The sequence below is a fragment of the Hippoglossus stenolepis genome, chromosome 2 (assembly GCF_022539355.2).
Source record: "Hippoglossus stenolepis isolate QCI-W04-F060 chromosome 2, HSTE1.2, whole genome shotgun sequence".
NCBI lineage: Eukaryota > Metazoa > Chordata > Actinopteri > Pleuronectiformes > Pleuronectidae > Hippoglossus > Hippoglossus stenolepis.
Genome location: NC_061484.1, coordinates 10,011,119 through 10,019,022, shown reverse-complemented (window position 1 = coordinate 10,019,022; position 7,904 = coordinate 10,011,119). Strand labels below are relative to the sequence as shown.

Sequence of the window (7,904 nt, the reverse complement as noted above, 5' to 3'; positions counted from 1 at the left end):
TTCTGCAGATTCGTCATCCTTGGAAGAAGAAGAAGAAGGACAAGACCACGGCGACACCACCACCACCACCACCGGACTCGTGGAAAGAGAGACCTTCCCGTCAAGAAACAGGGAAATAACATGGTCCTCGAGGGCGTACGGCCGAGAGGAGGGCCGCTGCTCCTCTCCTCTTCCTCCTCCTCTGCTGCGGCTCAAAGCGGGGGGTCCCCCGGGGCTCCACGATCCACGCGACGTCCCCCACCGGTGACCTAGCCTCAACGTTCCGCCTGTTCATCACGCCGACGGTAGAGAACATCATCCTGGAGATGACAAATCGGGAGGGTCGTCGAAAATACGGCGACGAATGGAAAGGGATGGACGAGACCGACCTGCGCGCCTACGCAGGGCTGCTGATCTTAGCGGGCATGTACAGGTCCCGGGGCGAGGCCGCCGCCAGCCTGTGGGACGCCGAGAGCGGCCGGGCGATATTTCGTGCCACGATGCCCCTAAAACTCTTCCACACGTACTCCAGACTGCTGCGCTTCGACGACCGCGAGACGAGACGCACGAGACGACCCACGGACAAATTGGTGGCCGTTCGAGAGGTCTGGGACGCGTGGGTGGCGCGGCTACTGCGCCTCTACAACCCGGGGCCCGAAGTGACCGTGGACGAGCAACTGGTTCCGTTCAGAGGTTAGTCTTTTTTTTTATATGGGGTGGGCTATATGAGGGAGCCAACAGCCGGGGGAAGCAGGGACAACACAAGGGTTAAACTGATTTCAGACCTTTGAATTGGAAATGATTGGATCATTATGTGAATGAATCAAGTAAAACAAAGTGGCCGTTCAGTCGAATTATGGGCCTTCAGTGGAAACAATAAGTGCCTGTAGTTACACCTGATATCCACAGTGGGGCTGTAGAGATCTGTTATTCTTAGGTGATCCCATTCACTTCCTATCCCACTCACCTTCTGTCCCTGTGTCTTTACCGGCCTTTGCTCCTTTCTATGCATTTATTTACATATAATACACATTACATTTTATGGCTTATAAAGATGTTTGTACCAATATCATCAAACCTTCATGAGTTTTTACAAAATATATATTTTTGTGTTTATTTATCTCAGACCTATTTGCATTTGAATATACCACCTGGGAATTATATGTGTTTGCCTTGTGAATTATTTTCATCTTGAGAAATAATTAGGATGTATATATATATATTTATATATATATATATATATATATATATCTTAAGGCTGATTTACTCATGAAAGATGATGGTGACTCACAGCCTGTAGTTGGGTGAGTCTTAACCATTCTCTCATTTTCCTTTTTTAAAATATTGATATCTATCCAGATTTTTTTCAGGAGCGCATTAAGTTTTAACAGACCTCTGGATGCCGGAGGACAGTGGAGCAATTAAAGAACACAGACACACACACACAACACACACACACACACACACACACACACACACACACACACACACACACACACACACACACACACACACACACACACACACACACACACACACACACACACGGGTACTGCTGAAATTGCCCCTTCCTTTCCTTGGGTGGATATGAAGTGTGCAATGCATATTGTCCTTTAACATATCCTGATGTCATATGTTCAAAATGCTCCATCAAACCCTTAACGCCTCAGGTCACTTTCTCCTATAGTGTCACATTCATCTCTCTCTCGCAGTCTCACCTCCCTCATCACCACCATGACCATCATCACTGCGTCTCCTGCTTTAGATCGGCCCAGTTTAATCCACCCTTTCCTCCCACAGCATGCTTCGTTAGAAGGTCACACATGGAAAAAACACACACACAGGCCGCAAGTCTGCCTTTAGCACCGTTACTGCTCATAAATTTCAAGGTGATTTAAATGTTACTCTGAAGGGAACGCCTGACCATCAGTTTGTCATTTTACGCAGGAGCTGCCAGATATGTCCCTCGTCATTAAGGGGAGTCATGAAACCACCCAGTCTGTTGGAAACATCTGAGGGTGGTCAGCACTTTGAAAGGACACACAGTTATGTCCACACACACTTCAAGAAAAAGACTTCAAGTACAAATGGAATTGGGGAAGGACCAAATAAAAACTGGTGAAGCGAAGGTAGAAACAAGTTAATTCACTTTCTAACAAGACTTATAGTTTGTGTTGTTTGTATTAGTTCTAACATACTGTATTATTATATCATAAGTTTGTGTCACAATGATCAAAACATACATATTCACACAAATATTAAATGTTAAAGGTGAATAAAGGTTTACGCAATACATGAGTTACAGTTGAACTCTGCATAAACCTCTGGGATTTAAAAAAAACAATGAAAGTGGTTTTAGCTATTGGCTATTGTTGCTAGTCAAAGTAGCAGTGCAGGCAAATACAATAATGTATTGACTGAAGAAAAAGGTAGAAATATAATATGTGGGTGTGCAATGAGTTTAATTAAAAATACATGTAAATGCACAGGCATGTGGATGTTTTTTCATTTTATTCCTCTCAGGTTCAACGTTCGAAATTTCATTTCAGTCTCTTTTAATGCATCCCAATGTAACAGTTGTCTTTCATATGATGTTCAACAGAGAAGAGAAAATATAAGGGAAATAGAGATAAATATAATGTGAATGAAACAGTAAAAGGGGCTAGTATTAAAAAACATTATAATGCAATTTCTCTTAATTCAGCCACACTGAGTTAAAGGCTCCATTAGGTTACAGTAATATGATGATATGAGATGTAGAAATGTGTTTACTTTCTGGAATTTAGCTGTTTGGTATATTTAGAAAAGTCACTATCTCTTTAATGTAGGGCATTGTTGGCAATGCTGCAGGTCAATGGCAGCCATTTTGACATGAATATGTAGCAGGTAATCAGAGGTGAACTCTCATGATCTTAGTGACAGTTCTCACAGAGTCTTAATAAATCTGATAATAAAACACATTGATGTTTTAGATATTTCAGCCACTGGATTAGTCAGTCAAAAGCCACTATTAAGAGGTAATTAAGAAATTATGTCAATTGGTTTGTAGGTGATGACGTCAGCAAAAATTTGGTTCTGTGCAGGGGCAGATCCTTAAGATCAAGACAGACATGAACATGAATTACATAATATATGATCTGAACTCTCATATGTGTCAGGAATTGGGGAAAAGCAGGACTCAAACACAGGAGCCACTAAAATATCTAAAGATGTCCTTTAATAAGGCAAAAATAATTCTACAAAAGAACAAGATACAAAAGCATGCACAGTCCCAAAAACTAGGTTGAAAGAAACCAAATATAACTGAAACCAAATCACTTGGAACAAGATGACACTGGAAACATAACAAAGACAAAGGGAAGCACAGAGACATATATACACAAGAGAGAGAGGGATGATTGAACACAGGTGAAACAAAAGAGGATCAGGTGCAGACTATCCCCAGGAAGGGGAAAAAGGAAAAAGGCAGGAAATAAAGCTACAGACACACAAGGAGCAACATTTCAAAATAAAACAGGAAACTGAGAACTCAGGGAAAAACAACCAAACACAAGCAGTAAGCAAAAAGTCCATAATCAAAAAGAGTCCAACCAAAATCTAATTATTTCAGAGCCATGGCACTGCATGAAATACAAACTACATAAATAAATAAATAAATACCAAGTGCTTGTTGAAAGAATAATTTTTTTTCAACATTCAACATTTTTAGGCTCAACAAGACTGCAGTGCTTTATTCACAGCATCACACAAGTTGACAGCATCACACAAGTTGACAGCATGCAAAACAAATGTCGGCAAAACACTGGACACGTTTTCCAAAATTATGTCTAAATTAAGTTTTGTCCACTTTTTGAGAAATGTAATAACATAGACAATAGCTGCAGTATAATAACAGTTCTGATGCAAAAAGTGAAATCAAGTCATAGATCTTTTTAATGACTTCAGTCACATCTCGAGTGAAGGTTGTCAGTACAGCTCTGACTATGTGTAACAACGTCATTATGTGTTTGATGAATAGGACATACAAGCTGCCTTTAGTGTGTTAAACATGTAAATGTAGCACATATTACATTTAACAAGGTGAAATCTTACAAGCAGGATGTAGCGGAGGGAATCATATAACAATGTAATTGACACACATGGAAATAGTTTGGCAGCTTTTTTTACTTTCTCCTTCCTCTTTAGGAAACACAGATGAGCTTTATTGTAAAAGATGATTCTCTTTTTGCTGCAATTATATAGATAGTTAAGATTGATTGCTCTCAAACATTCATTTGATGCTGAGTGAATACTGTATGAGATATCTCAGCTGTGCACTGTATTTGAGTAAACGATTAAACAACCAGTGTGAAAGCTTTAGCGGGATCTGTCGGCAGAAATGGAATGGAGCAATAATCATGTTGTCCTCCGTGTACATCAGGAGCGGCTCCGCCATGTTGCACCGTTGTGTTTCTACAGTGGCCTGGAACACACAAACCAAACACTGGCACTTTTACAGTTTAAAGGGATAGGGACCTTAAAGGGATAGTTCACAGAAAATTAAAAATTCACTCATTATCTCACCACTATGCTGATGGAGTGGTGGGTGAAGTGTTTGAGTCCACAAAACACTTCTGGAGTCTCAGGGGTAAACAGCGTTGCAGTCGAATCCAATACAAATGAAGTCAATTGTGACTGATTCTTCAGACGTAATAAAACAAAAAAAAAAGGTAACATGCCTCCATACTGCTCGTGTGGTGTCATCCAAGTGTCCGCAAGCCCCGACATTCACATTCGACTCGAAATGGCATCATTTACACCAAGTTTTAAGCCTAAATGTCCTCTGATATCCTCCTCGGAGGCGCCTTCACCTTGATAAAAAATCAAGTAGATAACCAACCTAAGGTGATTGAATCAACTGCAGCTGGAATTTGATTTCAGAATTTTTGTTGAAACCCAGCCTGACCCGATTCCTCTCAGGATCCGTCAGGGCCCGACAGGCTCAGGTATCCTCACTCTGCTACACACATTAAACAGGGAAGGTGAGGTGATGAAGATGAAACATTTAAACTGTCAGAGGTCACAAGATGTTTGGGCTCAAATTAAATCTGTTGGTTTTAACGAAGTAAACTGTCAATCTGTTATGCATGGTATTTATGCTCAGAAAAAATGTTCTGTCCACACCTAGAACATTTTCTCCACACCGATTAGTACAGTAGTTTCAAAGATACGTGATGTGCTGGACTGTTTCACCAAACTACAATCCTCAGTGGCGTCGTCTTAAATAATAAGTGAACTGAAAAGTCACAGTAGTTGAATATAAATCAACAGACACTCAAGTTGTGGCACTTACTCACTTTATGATACTATTGAACCAATTGTATCAGTTTTGTGTTTTACTGATCACGAGGAGGTCCTACTATGTTTCCTTTCCCCCGTTTTAATGCACGTAAATTTTCCCTGTGTGAAGATTTCATAAAGCAAGTGGTATTCATTTGGTTACAATATGCAACATCACCACTGGATGTCACTGAAAATAATTCATGAAACTAGGAGCAGCATCAGTCACAAACATCACAGGGTTTTCTGTCACTTCTCTCTGCAAAGATTCTTCTTCCTTGTTATCTTCGAAGAAATATCAAGCCTTCGTGTCACTGGAGTTTTGGTGGAAAGTGGAGCACCTGAGAGAAACCCCCCCAAAATGGACCAGCAAAATCTTCAAAGAATCAATCCATGCGTTGTCAGGACAAAAACACATGTTAAAAACACTGAGGCGACAAAACATCTGATCACGCCTGTGACAAAAACAGGACATAAGAAGGAGAAAGATTAGTTCATATTCTGGTTACAGGGCAATAAAACAAACCACTCAGCCGCTGTGCTGCCTTTATTACCTCAGATGAGTTTCCTTATCTGCAGACCGCCGGTTTTATCTTCTGGAAATGATTTGAGCTATGTGAAACCACTTGAAATTTGTGACTCATCCCTCTTTACCATATGAAGGATGAATAACGAGACGTAGTGCTAAAATCTTTTTGTCATATGCTTGCTTTAATACAACTGAATATTGTTTAATATTGTCATTGAGTTAATTACAGTATGATTCTGCATTGCTAACTGCTTCTCTGAGTCATCTCACAATGCCCACATCTCTTGAGCAGGAGTCCCTCTCTTTCTCCGGCATTACAAGAGATTTGAGTGCAAAACTGGAGCATGCATGAAGCAATCTGCAGCGTCTCTCAGCATGTGCTTTGAGATAGAAGGATTTTTCATGTGTGTCGATCAAGCAGAGCTTTAAAGAATGAACAAAAAAGCATAATATCGAGTGATGAGGGAAATTCGCACTTGTATGGATATTAAGTTATGGCTCACAGGCACGTTGTCATGCACATTCACAGCGCGGCGCCAAAAGCCCTCATATTAGTCCATTATCATAATTACAGACATTAGGCAGGCAAAGCAACTAAATTAACATCCAAATAAACAAGCCAAATGCAGCTCGATGGAACTAATTTGTGAAGTATGTCTTAAAGAAGCAGTTATGTTTGCATGGAATAGAAACATCAATTCTGCCTCTCGCGTCGCCTCCTCAGCCTCCCTCTCGCATTCTATTTTTTTGTATCAAGGACTAGAAACACAGGCTTTCAAATCATCTCACAGCTTTACATTTAGAAAAAACATGACTCCCGTTGTGAAGGGCTGAGAAAATGCATGTATGTGAACGATCATTGCAATGGCAATCTGTTACATTCACACATGCACAGATCAGAAATAAACAGAGGTTTCCTATTTCCACAGCTAAAACTTCAAGATGGCATTTCTCTTTGATTCCTGCACATGCACATTAATTATTCAGTGGGTGATCAATAGCCTGCAGCATTGGTGACTCATGGAAAGACTAAACCAAAGCCATACAGCCTTCAGAACAATGGGGTCGTTTTAAATAAGCTGGTTGGTTAAAAAACATAATCTGAAGGGTTTCATTTTATAAAAATCCTGATGCATATCAAATATTTTGCATTTTCATTGCATTTGCAGTTTCTCTTTCATGCTGTTTTTTATAATAGAGAAATCACCTAGTTCTTTCTTATTTTTTTTTTTATAAAAAGGGATCTTTCAACCTCCTTTCCATTCTTGTTTGTCTTGGCCTTGTTTTCATCAATCCAATATCTTCAGTCCCTGCAGCAGACCCTAAATGACAAACAGACAGATAGAGGGATGGATGGATGGACAGAGAGAACATAGGAACACAGAACGTTCTAAAGGAAGGATGATGGTGAGTAGATTAAGCTGGTGAATCCCTTTTCAGTGTTGGTCATGGAATAAATTGTGAATTTTCTTTTAACGTCTGAAGCTTTACTGTTCTTAGCTTAAGCACCACACTAAAAAGTAAAGCAGGATAATGTAAGTCACATACGCTGCTTTCAGAAATGCACTGAATGGTAAATTGTATTTATTTTTACAGCACATTTTAGTCTTGTTGACCACTCAAAGCACTTTACAGTTCAGTTTTTTTCCATTCACCCATTTACACACACATTCATACAGTGCAACTATGGGCAGCACCTTTTTTCTATGTGGTTTCAGTATCTTGCCCAAAGACACCTCGGCATGCAGATGGGGAAGACTGGGATCGAACCGATGACCTGGTTAGAGAATGACCGCCGGTCATGCCAATCGGCTTGCTGCTCCCTCACTGCAAGCTAACCACTCAACAAAATCACAACTGTTTGCTGTCCTTGCTCCTAAATGGTGGAACGAGCTCCCCAATGACATCAGGACAGCAGAAAGTCTACACATCTTCCACTGCAGACTAAAGACACATCTCTTCCGACTACACCTTGGATAAAAAACAAATTATATATATATATTTAGTAGCACTTATATGGCACTTATAGCACTTTGTAGTTTGGCTTTCTTGAAGAAAATTGTACTTGCTTGAATCT

At 40.3% G+C, this 7,904-nt stretch overlaps 1 long non-coding RNA gene across 1 annotated transcript; it reads left to right on the top strand.

The window, feature by feature from the left end:
• The first annotated feature begins 454 nt into the window (after positions 1-454).
• Positions 455-7,674, top strand: LOC118124706. Its single transcript, XR_004698761.1, has 4 exons — positions 455-672; positions 1,927-2,108; positions 7,135-7,234; positions 7,546-7,674. It is a non-coding gene; the product is annotated as an uncharacterized LOC118124706 (long non-coding RNA).
• The last annotated feature ends 230 nt before the right edge of the window (positions 7,675-7,904 follow it).